General features: G+C 36.3%; 1 pseudogene; it reads right to left on the reverse strand.

Annotated features, from left to right (window-relative positions):
* Positions 1-8427: 8427 nt before the first annotated feature.
* On the reverse strand, positions 8428-15350 carry LOC117712431 (UDP-glucuronosyltransferase 2B17-like; annotated as a pseudogene).
* Between the last annotated feature and the right edge of the window lie 997 nt (positions 15351-16347).

Consider the following 16347-nt stretch of genomic DNA (forward strand, 5'->3'; position numbering starts at 1 on the left):
CAAATGAAGATGATCACAGAAAACCACAACTGGATACAAGCAGAGATCAATGATTCTAAGGAACTCCAGCAGCAATGGGAGATTTTCCAATTAGTAGTTCTATCTCATTGATAGTTATAGACTTTTTAAAGATTTAGTTTATCTTACTTTACTTTTTATAGATTGTATGTATGTAGAAGCACAGGTATTTCTTTAAGATTTATTTCCAAGGTAGTATAATATAAATTTTAAGGTGAGTTCTATGAATTTTTAAACTGCCAACAAAAATAATGTGATTCACTTCGAATTTTATTGACATGAGTCTTGACACAATTCCTGATGTGTGTGTATGTATATGTATATATATGCATGTATTTACATATATACATTTGTATCATTTATATATAGAATGATCTTGTATAGAATGATCTGAAGCTGTCTATTAAATACATTTGATTTATTGTGTTGTTTACCTTTGATATTTCTCTATTTTTGTTCTTAAGACTTATGTATTGGGATAAGTGAGATATTTCAATCACAGAAAATAGGTTTTTTTGTTTTAATTTTAAATGTGGCTTTATATTTGCTAGTATTCTTATTTTTTTATTTTTAAAAGGTTTATTATTTGAGATTTTCACATATGTATAGAAAGTCATTTTGTTTTAATTTACTTCATTACCTTCTTTGTTCTTTCTTTCTTTCTTTCTTTCTTTCTTTCTTTCTTTCTTTCTTTCTTTCTTTCTTTGTTCATTCCTTCCTTTCTTTGTTCCTTCCTTCCTTCTTTTCTTTCTTTTTTTGTTGGATAATATTTTTTAAATTCTTTTTCATTTATTAGATATTTTATTTACACTTCAGATGCCATCCCCTTTCCCCATTCCCCCCTTTAGAAAACCCCTATCCCATGCCCCCTTTTCCTTTTTGCATTTATACATTTTTTTAAAAAAATGTTAATCATAGGCTTTATAAGTTTGGTATTGTTCAATCAGAGGTGTAACCCACTACCCAATCTAGATATAACAACTATCTTTGACTGGTGGAGATACATGAACATCTGCCTCCCTGTCTCCCCCCTCTTTCACTCCTTCATCACCTAGCTTCTCCTCTTCTTACTCCTTTTCTTCCTCTCAGTACTCCTCCTACCTTAGCTCCTCCTACATATCAGCCTTCCTGTTAAAATGAAACTTTTCTCTCAAAATACAATTAGAGCATAATTATGCCAATTTGTACCAGTGAGGTCCAAGATAGTCCTACTACCCAGTCCATCCTGTTGTTGACTAACCAGCACCTCTGTCATCTATCCTGACTAAAACATTTAGTTCTGAACCTGGCTTTAGGATGAATGTCAGCTGCTGACCATTCACTCAAATCTTTTCTCTCAAGGTAAATAGCTATAAGTTTTCAACCCCGTCAGAAATCCAGAATGACTGAGTTAACTATAATTGTGGGAAGCACAAAGCATAGCTTCTAAAACTTAGACAATTTATAGAGACTTCTGAACACCTGGACATTCGCTCTACTTCAAAATGTTGGAGCATCTGTTCTTCTGCCTTCTGGCCCAGGATCATCTGACAGACCTTAGTGCTGCAGAATTATTAAGGGCTGATTACTCTGTCTAGGCAGATATAATCAGTCGACTATTCTGCAAGTGTGTCATTTTCTGGACAGTAATTTGTCTGTAGAAGGAAAGAGGCAATTCTTGCCTAGTGGCTGTCTCATCACAACTGGAGTAACTCCAAGGATGCTCAATTTCTTCTTAGAATTCAATATAGGAAGCTGTCCGGAGCAGACAGGTCTCTAATGAAAATGAACATTAATACAGAAATGTTTGTTATGTCAATTCTAAGGATTTCTGATGTTTTGAAAACCAACTATCCATGTAAGGTAATCTGGACTGTTGCCTGTTAACTCCACTCAGCTATTTCTAAATAAAACATAGAAAACACCCTTATAATAAACTCCAACCCATGAATTTGCTGTAGCCCCTTAACTGACAGGCTGAAGGTCTGAAAGAATTCTGCACTGAAACCATCTGGCCCAGGACATTTTTTGGTGGGAAGATTTTTAATGACTGTGTCTATTTCTTTAGGCGTTATGCGACTGTTTAGATGGTTTATCTGCTCCTCCTTTAACTGTGGTACCTGGTATCTGTCTAGAAAATTGTCCATTTCATCCAGATTTTCCAATTTTGTTGAGTATAGGCCCTTGTAGTAGGATCTGATGATTTTTTTAATTTTCTCTGTTTCTGTTGTTTCTTTTCATTTCTGATTTTATTAATTTGAATACTGTCTCTGCGCCCTTTGGTTAGTCTGGCTAAGGGTTTGTCTATCTTGTTGATTTTTTCAAAGAACCAGCTCCTGGTTTTGTTGATATTTTGTATGGTTTTATTGATATTTTGTATAGTTTTGATTTCAGCCCTGAGTTTGATTATTTCCTGCTGTCTACTCCTCTTGGGTATACTAGCTTCTTTTTGTTCTAATGCTTTCAGGCTTGCTGTCAAGTTGTTAATGTATGCTCTTTCCAATTTCTTTTTGTGAGCACTTAGAGGTATGATTTTTCCTCTTAGTACTGCTTTCAGTGAGTCCCACAAGTTTTGATATGATGTGTCCTCATTTTCATTTAAATCTAAAAAGTCTTTAATTTCTTTCTTTACTTTTTCCTTGACCAAGTTATCATTGAGTAGAGCATTGTTCAGTTTCCAAGTGTATGTGGGCTTTCTGTTGTTTTTGTCCATGTCAAAGACAAGTCTTAGTCCATGGTGGTCTGATAAGGTACTAGGGATTATTTCAATCTTTTTGTATCTGTTGAGGCCTGTTTTGTGACCAATTATATGGTCTATTTTGGAGAAGGTACCATGAGGTGCTGAGAAGAAGGTATATTCTTTTGTTTTAGGATGAAATGTTCTATAGATGTCAGTTAGGTCCAATTGGTTCATAACTTCTGTTAGTTTCATTGTGTCTCAGTTTAGTTTCTGTTTCCATGATCTGTCCATAGCTGAGAGTGGAGTGTTGAAATCTCCCACTATTATTGTGTAGGGTGCAATGTATGCTTTAAGCTTTAGTAAAGTTTCTTTTATGTATGTGTGTGCCCTTGTATTTGGGGCATAGATGTTCAGAATTGAAAGTTCCTCTTGGTACATTTTTTCCTTTGATGAATATGAAGTGTCCTCCTTTATCTTTTTTGATTACTTCTGGTTGAAAACTGATTTTATTTGATATTAGAATCGCTACTTCTGCTTGTTTCTTGGGACCATTTGCTTAGAAGATTGTTTTCCAACCTTTTACTCTGAGGTAGTGTCTGTCTTTTCCACAGAGGTGCGTTTCCTGAATACAGCAAAATGTTGGGTCCTGATTACGTATCCAGTCTGATAGTCTATGTCTTTTTACTGGAGAATTGAGTCCATTGATATTAAGAGATATTAAGGAAAAATGAGTGTTGTTTCCTGTTATTTTTGTTATTGGCAGTGGAGATATGTTTGTGTAGCTACCTTCTTTTACGGTTTTTGGAAGATTACTTTCCTGTTTTTTCTAGGTTGTAGTTTCCCTCCTTGTGTTGGAGTTTTCCACCAATTATCCTTTGAAGTGCTGGATTTGTGTTGAGATACTGTGTAAATTTGGATTTGTCATAGAATATTTTGGTTTCTCCATCAATAATGATTGAGAGTTTTGCTGGGTATAGTAGTCTGGGCTGGCATTTGTGTTCTTTTAGGGTCTGTATGATATCGGTCCAGGATCTTCTGGCTTTTATGGTCTCTGGTGAGAAGTCTGGTGTAATTCTTATAGATCTGCCTTTATATGTTACTTTGCCTTTTTCCCTTACTGCTTTTAGTATTTTTTCTTTGTATTGTACATTTGATGTTTTGACTATTATGTGGCAGGAAGTATTTCTTTTCTGGTCTAAACTATTTGGAGTTCTGTAGGCTTCTTGTATATTTATGGACATCTCTTTCTTTAGGTTAGGGAAGTTTTCCTCTATAATTTTGTTGAGGATATTTACTGGTCCTTTAAGTTGGGAGTCTTCCACCTCATCTATTCCTATTATCCTTAGGTTTGGCCTTCTCGTTGTGTCTTGGATTTCTTGTATATTTTGGGTTAGTAGCTTTTTGTATTTTGCATTTTCTTTGACAGTTGTGTCAATGTTTTCCATGGTATCTTCTGCACATGAGATTCTCTCTTCCATCTCCTGTATTCTGTTGGTAATACTTGTGTCTATGACTCCTGATCGTTTTTTTTTTAAGTTTTCTATCTCCAGGGTATTGTCCCTTTGTGATTTCTTTATTGTTTCTACTTCCATTTTTTAGATCCTGCATGGTTTTGTTTAATTCCTTCTCTCGTTTGGTTGCATTTTCTTGCAATTCCTTAAGGGATTTTTGTGTTTCCTCTTTAAGGGTTTCTATCTGTTCTTTGAGAGTGTTATTTATGTCTTTCTTAAAGTCCTCTATCATCATCATGAGAAGTGATTTTAATTCTGAATCCTGCTTTTCTGGTGTGATGGGGTGTTCAGGGCTTGCTCTGATGGGGGAACTGGGTTCTGATGATGCCATGTAACTTTGGTTTTTGTTGCTTACGTTCTTGCGCCTGCCTTTTGCCATCTGGTTAATTCTAGTGCTACCTGTACTTCTGTCTCTGATTGAAGCCTGCCTTTCCAGTTATCTCACTTGTGTCTGGTCTTCTAGGGGTCCAGATGTCTCTGTGATTTTTCCAGTTGCACTGATTACAGTGGTATCTCTAGGATGCCTCAGGATATGGTGCCTCCAAGGTGGCAGTCCAGCTAGGTGTCTGCTGTTCTGGGTGCAGTGTCTCCTTTTGGATATCTCAGGATATGTTGTCTGACTCTCTGAGTTCAGTTGTTCCTCTGTGGCTCTGGGTTGAGTGGACCTTCCAGTATGTCTCAGGTAGAATCCGGAGTCCACACCACAGCAGACCTGGCAGAGGTCTGGTCCAGGCCTCAGATCCGGGAGATGGGCCAAATGGGAGTGCTAGCTAATGCTGGCTGTGGGATCCATGGAGCTTCCAGAATGTCTCCAGCAGGATCTGGGGTGCACACACCAGCAGGCCGGCTGGGGAGAGGTCTGGTCCAGGCCTCAGATCCAGAAGAGGCATGAGTGGAGGAAGGGGAGTGCTAGCTGGCAGGGGCTGGGAGGGGGGTATCTGCTGGAATCTGAGCACTCACAGCACCCAGCTATGGGCTCAGGGCAGTATGTGGGATTTCATACCTAATGCTGGCTGTGGGATCCATGGAGCTTCCAGAATGTCTTCGGCGGGATCCGGGGTGCACACACCAGCAGGCCCGCTGGGGAGAGGTCTCCCTTCTTTTCTTTCTTTCTTCCTTTCTTCCTTTCTGATTTTATATATTTATTTATTTATTTATTTATTTATTTCTCCCAATTTTATCCCCCGTCCACCCTCCTATTGTTCCACATCCCAGACCTCCAACCCACCCCTTTGTCTCCATGAGGCTGTCTCCACCCCCTCACCCCACCTGACCTCTAAACTCCCTAGGGCCTCCAGTCTATTGAGGGTTAGGTGCATCATCTCTGATAGAACACAGACCCAGCAGTCTGTTGCTGTATAGGTGTTAGGAGCTGGTATATGCTGCCTTTTTGGTGGTCCAGTGTTTGAGAGATCTCAGGGGTCCAGATTAATTGAAATTGCTGGTCCTCTTATAGGGCCACCCTCTTCCTCAGCTTCTTTCAGCTTTTCCCTAATTTAACCATAGGATTCAACAGTTTCTGTCCATTGGTTGAGTACATCTATGTTTGGTACATAAGCATTTGAAATCATAACACAGTCATGATGGATTTTTCCCTCCCTCTACCTTCCTCTTATTGCTATTTTATTCTCCCTTCTAAGTAAGATTTAAGCATCCTTGTTTGTGCCTTCCTTCTTGTTTAGCTTCTTTGGGGTTTGTGGAATAGGTATTCTGTATTTTATGGCTAATATCCATTTATAAGTGAGTACATACCACACATGCCCTTTAGAAACTGGATAACATCATTCATGAGGTTATTCTCAAGATCTATTATCCATTTGTCTGCAAAATCCATGTTTTTGTTTTTAATAGCTGAATAGTATTCCATTATGTAAGTATACCACATTTTCTTTAGAAATGGATAATTTTCTAGACATATATCACTTATAAAAGTTAAATAAAATCAGGTGAACTATTTAGATATTCCAATAACTTTTAAGAAAATAGGAGCAATTATTAAAAATCTCTCTCTCTCTCTCTCTCTCTCTCTCTCTCTCTCTCTCTCTGTTTTTCGAGACAGAGTTTCTCTGTATAGCCCTCCCTGTCCTAGAACACACTCTATAGGCCAGGCTGGCCTCGAACTCAGAAATCCACCTGCCTCTGCCTTCCAATTGCTGGGATTAAAGGCATGCACCACCACTATTAAAAGTCTCTTAACCAAAAAGAATTCAGAGCCCGATAGTTTTAGTACAGAATTTTAATTCTGATAACATCAATTAGAAGAGCTATTAACAATGTTCCTCAAACTATTCTATGAAATAGAAACAGAAGGAACACTGCAAAATTATTCGATGAGGACATAGTCACTCTGATACCTAAAGCACACAAAGACTCTACAAAGAAAGAGAATTTTAGAACAATTTCTCTTATGAACATCAATGCAGAAATACCCAATTACATTCTCACAATCTGAATTCAAGAACATATTAAAAACATCATTAACAATAATCAAATAAACTTTATCCCACGGATGTGGGGATGGTTCAATATATGAAAATCTATCAACCATATAATCCACCATATAAACAAATGAAAAAAAAAAAACCAAAATCACATGGTCATCTCATTATATGGTGAAATTCAGCCTTTGACAAAATGCAACACCCTTCATGTTAAAAGTCTTGAAGAGATAAGGAATACCAAATGCATATCTAAACATAAAAAAAAAAGCAATATACAACAATTCAATAGCTAAAATAAAATTAAATGGTGAGAAAGTTAGAAACAATTCCACTAAAATCAGGGACAAGACAACACTGCCTACTCACCCTGTGTATCCAATATAGAGCTTGAAGTATCTGGGTTTGGTGTCCGTCTATGGGATGGATCTCAAGGTGGGAAGTCGGGAAGTCTCTGGACGGCCTTTCCTTCAGTCTCTGATTTTTTTTCCCTGTCTTTCCTTTAGACAGAAATGATTCTGGGTTAAAAACTTTGAGATAAATGGGTGGCCCCATCCCGCAACTGAGGGTAGTGTCTATCTACTGGATGTGGTCTCTAGAGGTTCTATTTCCTCTTTGTTGGGTATTTTGGCTAAAGTCATACCAGTGTCCTGGGAGCCTTTTACTTCCTTGGTGTTTAAGACTTTCTAGTGGCTACACCCAGGTCCACATCCCCTACTGCTAAATATTTCTATTCAATTTCCTGACCCTCTATACTTTTCTCCTGTCCCTTCCGATACCTGATTCTGTCCTCCCCTCTTTTTCCTCCTCCTCTCTCCATCACAAGTCTCTCCTTTCCTCTAGCTCTTGTGATTATTTTTCTCCCTTCTATGTAGGATTGAAGCATCTACACTTTATTCTTTCTTCTTCTTAAGCTCCACTTGGTTTGTGTGATGTATCTTGGGAATTCTGACCTTTTGGGCTAATATCCACTTAACATTGAGTACATACTATGTGTGTATTTTGTCAGCTTCAAATTATCACTTTGCCAACTGTTGAGTAAAGGTGCTAAAAATATTTTAACTCAACCTGACTGCAGAACTTTGTTCTTTATCAATGATGAGGTTACATTTTAAAATCCTACACATTTTCTATAAACCCTTAGGGAGGAAACAACCTTGCTTTAGTATGTCACAGTTCCTTATCTTTCAATAGTCAATACATTTTATATTGTTAATAATTCAGAATATTCATACTTAGTCCCAAAGGTTATGAATGTATTTCCTTTACTGTTTATAAAATGAATTTTTGATCATTTGATTTTTACAGATAATTTCTGTGGAGCCTACAGATTATTATTTAAAACTGATATTCAAAACAAACCACACTATACACCAGACTACAAATAATGAAAACTATTACAGGAAAACCATATTTATATGTTAGTGTTTGAGTTAGCTATTTTTTTGTGTGTGTGTGGAGCTGTATAAAATCTACAGAATCAGTCTTGAAGAAAGAAACAAATGGAAAATATTCAAATATTGGATGGATAATACTTTGATTTTTAAGACTCTGTAGTGTACATATTTATGTTTCATATTTTTACATGCCTAGATTTTTTTACATTAGTTTAAAAATTAAAATAAATGATAGGATTCTTTGATTACATATCAGTAGCCACAGAGTTATATGTCTTCTTATATGGTATAAAATTAAGAAGAAGATATGCCTTGATAAAGTCATCAATAAATATTTAGAAGTTCATAAACTAGAATGGCACTAACATTTCTTTCATGTAGTGCATTGTTAATGAGAATGGGCTCTATTCTTTCTTCATTTTCTTTTCCATCTTTACAAAGATTTGGTAAACAAACAAGAAGCACATTACAACAAGGACTACAAAGGCTACTACACAGGCGAGTAGGAATAAAATCACATCCAGAGAGAGTACTGGTACCAGGTGAGGTTATGTCCAAGTGGTCTCAGGTGCTTGGCCACTTTGTGGTGCATGAAAAACTCAATCCAGAAGATAGCCCTGTTCAGGAGCTTCATAGGTTGGTCATGGTGAATGGTTGGCAACCACATAGCATTCTCTTTATAGCTGTAAAACATAATATGAATATCAATTCATATTGGAATGAATGAAGAACACACATCATAAGTTTTTGTGTAGATAGTAAAGATAGTTATATAAAATATTATTATAAATGAATTATGTTTTATATTCATGACTGTTAAAAATGTTAGTAGGTATGTGTGACTTTCTTGAATAAATATGATGAAAGGACATAAATAGAAAGGTTGGAAATATTCTCAAACAACAGTTTTCAAACTACTAAACATTAAATCTAAAACATATTAAAATGATATAGTATTTGAACATATGAAAATTCAGTTATCCAATGTCAGAATATGATATCAGAATAGAATCTAGTGACAAACTTTCTAATTGCTTGTGAGAAAACTCCAAGAAAACAAGACAGGAGTCTTGTTACCTCAGTTTCTTCAAAAGTCATGGAATTGTTCATGGATTATACTTTTGTGCCTCTCCCAGGTGCAGTAGTTAGGCATGAGTTTACATTTGGTTATTTATTACTACTGTCTATTGTTATTTGTTCATATACTTCTATGGAAAATCATTTTTTGCTGTTGTGCACGGCTTGTCTATCATGTGCAGTTTGCCCTTGTGATTGCACACTTTGGTCATGTGACTCCTCTTGATCCTTAGAGTATAAATTGCCTCATGCTCTGAATAAAGTAGGATATTGCGTGAGACTTTACTATGTCTCACTTATCAGTCCCCTCTCCCATGTCCCGCTGACATTCTAGAATGGTCAACAACCTGCTGAGGAATTATAAAAACTTTTGGGCAAACTATACATTGGCATCGGAATGTATAAGTTGAAGACAAATCTCTCATAAACCTTCCCACTATGGTTCATATGTGTCATGCTGATAAGAAGTTGGGTTTGAAAAGAAATTTTTATGGAATGTCATTTCAGTGATTAAAGATTATAATTACAAAAGTGTCCTGGTTTTTATTAATTAGCTCTAATGGTTACATTTTTTGGTGGCTTTTATCTATTTCTTATGAAGGTTACTTATTCAATACAATTAAAAGGAAGGGTAATGTTCTCAATTACACTACTGTAATTATTATTCTATTACATATATTATTCTTATTGTAAAGTAGAAGAAGACACATTTCCCATTATATATTATTATGTGTATGTGTGTGTATGAGAGCAAGACAGAGAGATAAAGAGACAGATACAGAGTATCAGAAAGAGAGACAGAATGAGAGAGATATGTTAAGTTAAAGTTACAGATTGTTGTAAACCACCTATTATGGGTACGGGGAACTAAACTATTGTTCTTTCGTAGAAAAAACCCTGCTCTTACTCATTGAGCCCTGCATTGAGTCTAATTTTTGCCATTATTGTTGATCTTTATTTTTAATCACCATTCTGATTTTAGAGGTAAGTGCGGGCCGCCCACCCATCTTAAAATTTTTAACCCAGAATTGTTTCTGTCTAAAGGAAACACAGGGACATAAAATGGAGCAGAGGTTAAAGTAAAGTCCATCTAGAGACTGCCCCACCTTAAGATTCATTTCATCCACAGACACTAAACCCTGACACTATTGCTGATGCCAAGAAGTTCATGCAGACAAGGAGCCTAGTATGGCCATCCTCTGAGAGGCTCTGCCAGCACCTGACTAAGACAGATGCCAATATAGTCAACCATTGGACTGAGCCCAGAGATCCCAAATGGAAGAGCTAGGGAAAGAACTGAAGGAGCTGAAGAAAGAAAAACAATATCAACCAACAGGACCCCTCAGAGTTCCCAGGGACTAAACCTGCCATCAAAGAGTATACATAGGTGGGTCCATGGCTTCCATATGTAGCAGAGGATTGCCTTATATGGCATCAATGGGATGGGAGTCTCTTGGTCCTGTGAAGCCTTGTTGCCCCACTGATGAGGAATGCTAGAAGAGTGAGGCACAAGTGAGTGGGTGGGTGGGTGGAAGAGCATCTTCTTAGAGGCAAAGTATCATTATAGCTAGGGGGAGGAATAGAATGGGGACTTTGCAGTAGGGAGACCAGAAAGTAAACAACACTTAAAATGTAAATAAATGAATAAATAAATAAATAATCAATAAAAAAGTACCAGCCATGGGCATAAAAACAAGATCTAAGTAAGTTTGACACCAATAATCATGTGAATATAGAAGGGGGTAAACCTCCCCCTAGCTATAACAATACTCAAAACTATTATAGGAGTGCAGGAGAGAGAAAGTTCTTTCCATGAAATAAGTTCCAAATTGAAATTTTTCTTTAGATCAAAGAATAATGATGATTGAAGTATTAAATTGCTTTACTCTAATAGGTTTTTGCTTTTACTAAAACAGTGGATAATTACACACCAATCATACACTTACTTTTATGTTTACATAAATTGTGTTTTGATGCTGAAAGTTATAATTGACATATAAATTACATATCTGTAGTAACATTCAAGTTTCTCCCATGTAAGGTTTTCTTTCAACTCCTATGCGTAACATATTCAAATCTACCCTAAATGTTTAATTTCTTTTTACTAATTGGATATGTAACTTGTGTACTATGCTTAAAACTCTGACACATTACTATAAAAATTGGAAAAAAAATTAATCAGCCCTGGTGGTTTACACCTCTTGGCTAAGCAGTATGGAAGATGAAGCAGAAGGTTGCACATTTAAGACCACCTGCTTTACATAGCAAAGAAACATAAGGCATAGCAAGAAATTAAAAGACAAAAAAAAAAAAAAACCAACAAAGGAGAGAATAATATGTGTATTGAACCATGCCCTAATTTATCTCTGTTCCTATCAACATTACTACCTTCAGGATAATTCTTGTTCATTTGGCCTTCCCTAAAAACACAATGAATGAATGAAGGAAGGAAGGAAGGAATGATACACATTTTAAAAGATTATACTCATGAAGGATTGTCTGCAACTTCCTCCAGTGCAATGAGCAAATCTTACCTTGACATTATTCTGATATTCAATGCAACAGCTGCTCCTTTGGCCACCATCTGGGCAATGTTATCATGTTCTCCAAACAAAAGAATGCCAATCATAGGGATTCCATGATGGATGACCTCATAGAGGCCATTGGCTCCACCATGAGTTACAAAGGCTTTGTTTTTCGGATGACCTCGAATAAGATGAATTCAGGTTAACATTAATTAGCAAGTCGTAGAAGTATAAAGAGAAATGTATACTATGAGGAACTGAAAAGAGATGTTGCTACATAAATATTCTTAAACTCATAACCTCAATGAAATATTTTTGTCACAGCACAAGAAGAAACAAAATTTACAGAGAACTGTTTTTTTTTTTTTTCAGATTTGCTTGTGACTTGAGACTCAAATTATAAAATACTCATTTCTAGTTGAATACATGGAATCCATAGTAGATAACAATCAATTATCTTGTCTTAAATTATCCACTCACTAAGTGTAATATAAAGGATTTTGAAGTCAATAAAGATAAGTATAGGAATCAGAGAGAATCAGTCATGATTCAGAATTTGATTTTCAGAGTCTTACCAAGAAGGGCTTTCTGGGGAAGCCACTTGTAGACTCTAGTGTTTGGTTCTTTGTTTGCTGGGGTTTTGTCATCAGATCTCCAAAAAACGTGTTAAATGTTAGATAATCTGTGTGATAGAGCCAAATTTGAGATTACAAAGGTTGATCAGGATATATATAAGAATATAAATGTAGAGACATGTACATATGTGTATTTAACAATAATTAAGGAAAAGGGAGGCCATGGATTTGAAATAGAGCAAGGGAACATGGATATTAGAATGTTTGGAGGGAGGGATGGAAAGGGAGAAATGATGTCATAATTTCCAGAAGAAATTTTGATATTTTAAATTTTAAAATATATGTCATGTCCTTGTGATTGGATACAGCTTGAATTCGTGTGATCTTTACTTATATGACAATTATGCAGTGTTGGATGCTCTAAATAAATGTGCATATTTCATGAGATTTTAGTCTGCCTCAGTTATCAGCTTCATTTTACCAAGTCTCACTGTTTTTGGAGCTGTAACAAGCTGAATGGGGGCCTAAAGTTGGCTTTGTAATAGGAGATTGAAGACACTCACAGTAAGAGTAATAGGAAAGAAAATAGAAAAAGCTATGCTCTATGTTGAGCTTGTCCATCATTTCTTAATGAAAAGACAAGCACACATATCAAAATCACAACTACTAGATTGACTTCAAATTGCTTGTGACTATAATCTGTAATTTGCAGAAGATGATACTTTAAATGAAGAAGTATGGGATAGAGTCTGAATGAATAGTGAAAAAGCATATAAACAAGAGGGAAAGAATCCCCCTTCAACTTTTGGTTAGTTGGGTATTGATAGAGACTATTATCTATACTTAATGAAGATAAGTAGGTTAATAATCACCAGGAACTAATGGCCAAGTCATCACATGAATATAAACAGGATGGGCATGCTTTAAAATTGGTCAAACATGTAAAAAAAAAAAAAAGAGTATTTCCAAGTGTGGGCAAATCAAAAGTAAAACATAGTCTTTAGTAACTATCCAGGTGATCAATTCCTCAGTGACATTACTGGAGCCTTCAAATATGTGTGGTGCATTGCCTAAAACTGATCCTGTAGCATAGGATAAAAAATTTGATTTCCAATATAATCTTGGATTTATTCACTTTTTGATGAGGATTTAGGAGAGCCTATGAAAAGACAAACTTTATAACCTACTAAGCAAGCTAGGATATGGCGATGAAAAGGAATTCATTGATCCATTCCTCTCTGGGCTCATAAGCTGTGCTTGCTGCTTCTCAAAAAATTTCAATAAAATCAAATGATTATCATGAATTGGACATGGATATTATGAAAGATTTTAAGAAGGACATAGTGATCCACAGAGTAAGGAATATCATTTTCATTGGAGCAATAAGGTGCAGTATTTGCTATATGTTTCATGTAATTGCTAAGGTGTTTTTTAGCTCTTTTCAGTCTCTTTAGTGGCAAATGTGGCTTTCAGATAAAGTCCATGAAAAAGTTTGCCAGCTAGGAATGACAGATAATACTAGAAATGTCACAAATGAAATGCAAATAGGGATTGGTAGATGATTAGTTACAGATTATCAGGTGCATAATATACCTTCTTCAGCCCCCTTGCATGTTAGGAATGTAGCTATGGCTGCCTGAATGAAAACTGATAAGGAATCTCACTTCGAGTATAGTTATATACAAAATATACAAGGTCCCTTAGAGCCTTATGCTGATTTCATAATGCAAAACAATTAAAGTGGGAACAAATTCAGGATGTGGTACACAAAAACAATTTTATTATTACACCTGAAAAATTATAAAGATCAGACATGGTATAATATCTGGGGATACCTGTTAACAAGAACACCTGTTAATACCCACAAAAATGTCAATTAGACAGGACATTTAAAGCTCAACAACTTTCAAAGATTATTATGGCATATTAATATTACCTACATGCAACTTTAAAAATATATTCCATATTTTTATGTGCATTGGTATTCTGTCTGTCTATTTGTAGAAGGGTCTCAGATCCTCTAGAGTTGGAATTACATACAGTTGTGAAGTAGCATATAGGTCTATAGTAGAAAAAAACTTAAAAAAAAAACTTCTGTAAATATTGCAATATTTATCATATGGTAAGATTTCTTCATAATCATTAAAGCAGGGAATAATTGAAAGAGCAAACATAACATTAAAATAACAATTATTTAAAAAAATAAAAACAGGGAGACATGAAGGTATGTTCTTTTTTTGTCTTTATTTACACTTATTTTGAAATTTCTCTGAAGGTGATACATGTTCAAGAACTCAAAACCACTTATCCACAGAACATACTGCACTGCCTTTAGACAGGCTTGAGAGGTTTAAACAATTTGAGACTTGGAAGCTCCGTTGTCTGAAGAAATTTGGGAAAGGATGTGCATTTCGCATTACAGATGTTTCCACTAAAAGGTTATGGATTTCTCTCAAGCTCCTCTGTTGGGAGCCAACTTTTAGCAGAAAGCGGCTATCAGCTTTGCAGCCATCTTGAGCCATATACCCTGACATGAGACTTGTATTACAATAGCCTACAACAGCTGAGCACACTGATTACATCTTGCTTTAGATACCCAGGACTTTCCATGGGTGTGTGAGATTAAAGGTGTGTGAGATTAAAGGTGTGTGACTTAAAGGTGTGACTTAGAGATCAGATTTAGAGACAAGACCTAAGGGCAAGACTTAAAGGCATGACCTAAAGGCACGGCTTAGAAGTGAGACAGGAGAGTTCAGAACAATTAGGACAGTACAAAGCAGAACAATTTGGAGTAACAGAGAATCAGACACTTTGAGGAGTACAACTAGGAACTAGAAACTAGGAACTAGGAACTCAAGACTTGGGACTTGGACTAGAAAGAGAGACTGAAGAATAAATGGGATTGAATCACACTCTGTCTGGTCTCCATTCTTCGAGTCCATCCTCACTCTGTCTCTTGCTGAACCCTGACTCAAAGACCGGAGCATTCTTCTGGATTGAGTTTGTCATGCGCCACAAAAGGGCCAAGCACCTGAGACCACTTGGATATAACCTTACCTGGTACCAGTAGCACTCTCTGGATGTGATTGGATTCCTACTCACCTGTGTGGCAGCCATTGCAGCCCTTGCTGTGAAGTGCCTCGTGTTCATTTACCGATTCTTTGTAAAGAAGGAAAAGAAAATGAAGAATGAGTAGAGCTCATTGACAATTCACTACATGAATGAACTTTCAGCCTCATTCTAATTCATGAACCACTTTCTAAACACTGACTTTTTTATCAAGTCAGATATTCTTTGTAAACTTTTACCATGTAAGAAGACAGATAAGACTATGAATACTGAAATGTTATCAAAAATCCCATATTTATTTTTTTAATTTTCAAACTATTTAATGAAAAAATGTACTTTAGAAAAAATGTAGAAAATAAAGATGTACTTAAAAAAAGAAATATTGGAAGCTGCTATGAAAAAGTGTAAAGTTGCATGTATCACTGCAGTCCCATTTGGTCTCCCTTCTCCCCTGGGCCTTAGACCTGGCCATGAGGACAAAGGGAGCAGAGTCAATCAACAGGATTTCAAACAGTCCATAATTACACATAGTAGTAATGACATACTGGAACCAACTTCAGGGAGACATATCAGCTTTACTTGGAGTAATTTAAGGGCTATATAGTTTTGGGCTAAAGGAGTAGGAATATCCAGAGTAGGCAAAGGTCATTGGCTTAAAGTACCCAGGTACTTCATTAGCTTGGGGAGGCATTGCAGGGATTGTACATGCTAGCTGAACAGGTTGTTTTTTTTTTTTTTAAATGGATTTCATTGTTTGATTTGTTATTTTATTTATTTACATTTCAAATGTTTCCCCCTTTCCTGGTTCCCCTCTGCAATCCTCATCCCATCCCCATCCCTTGCTTCTTTGAGGGTGCTCCCCAACCTACCTACTTACTCACCCACTCCCACCTCATTATGCTAGATCCTAGCATTCCTCCACAATGGGGCATCAAGCGTCCACAGGACCAAGGGTCTACCTTCCCTTTAATGCCAGATAAGGCCATTCTCTACATATGCAGGGGCTCCATGGACCCATCTATGTGTACTCTTTGGTTAAGGGTTTAGTCTCTGGGAGCTCTAGGGGGTCTAGTTGGTT

The sequence above is a fragment of the Arvicanthis niloticus genome, chromosome 7 (genome assembly GCF_011762505.2).
Source record: "Arvicanthis niloticus isolate mArvNil1 chromosome 7, mArvNil1.pat.X, whole genome shotgun sequence".
Classification (NCBI taxonomy): domain Eukaryota; kingdom Metazoa; phylum Chordata; class Mammalia; order Rodentia; family Muridae; genus Arvicanthis; species Arvicanthis niloticus.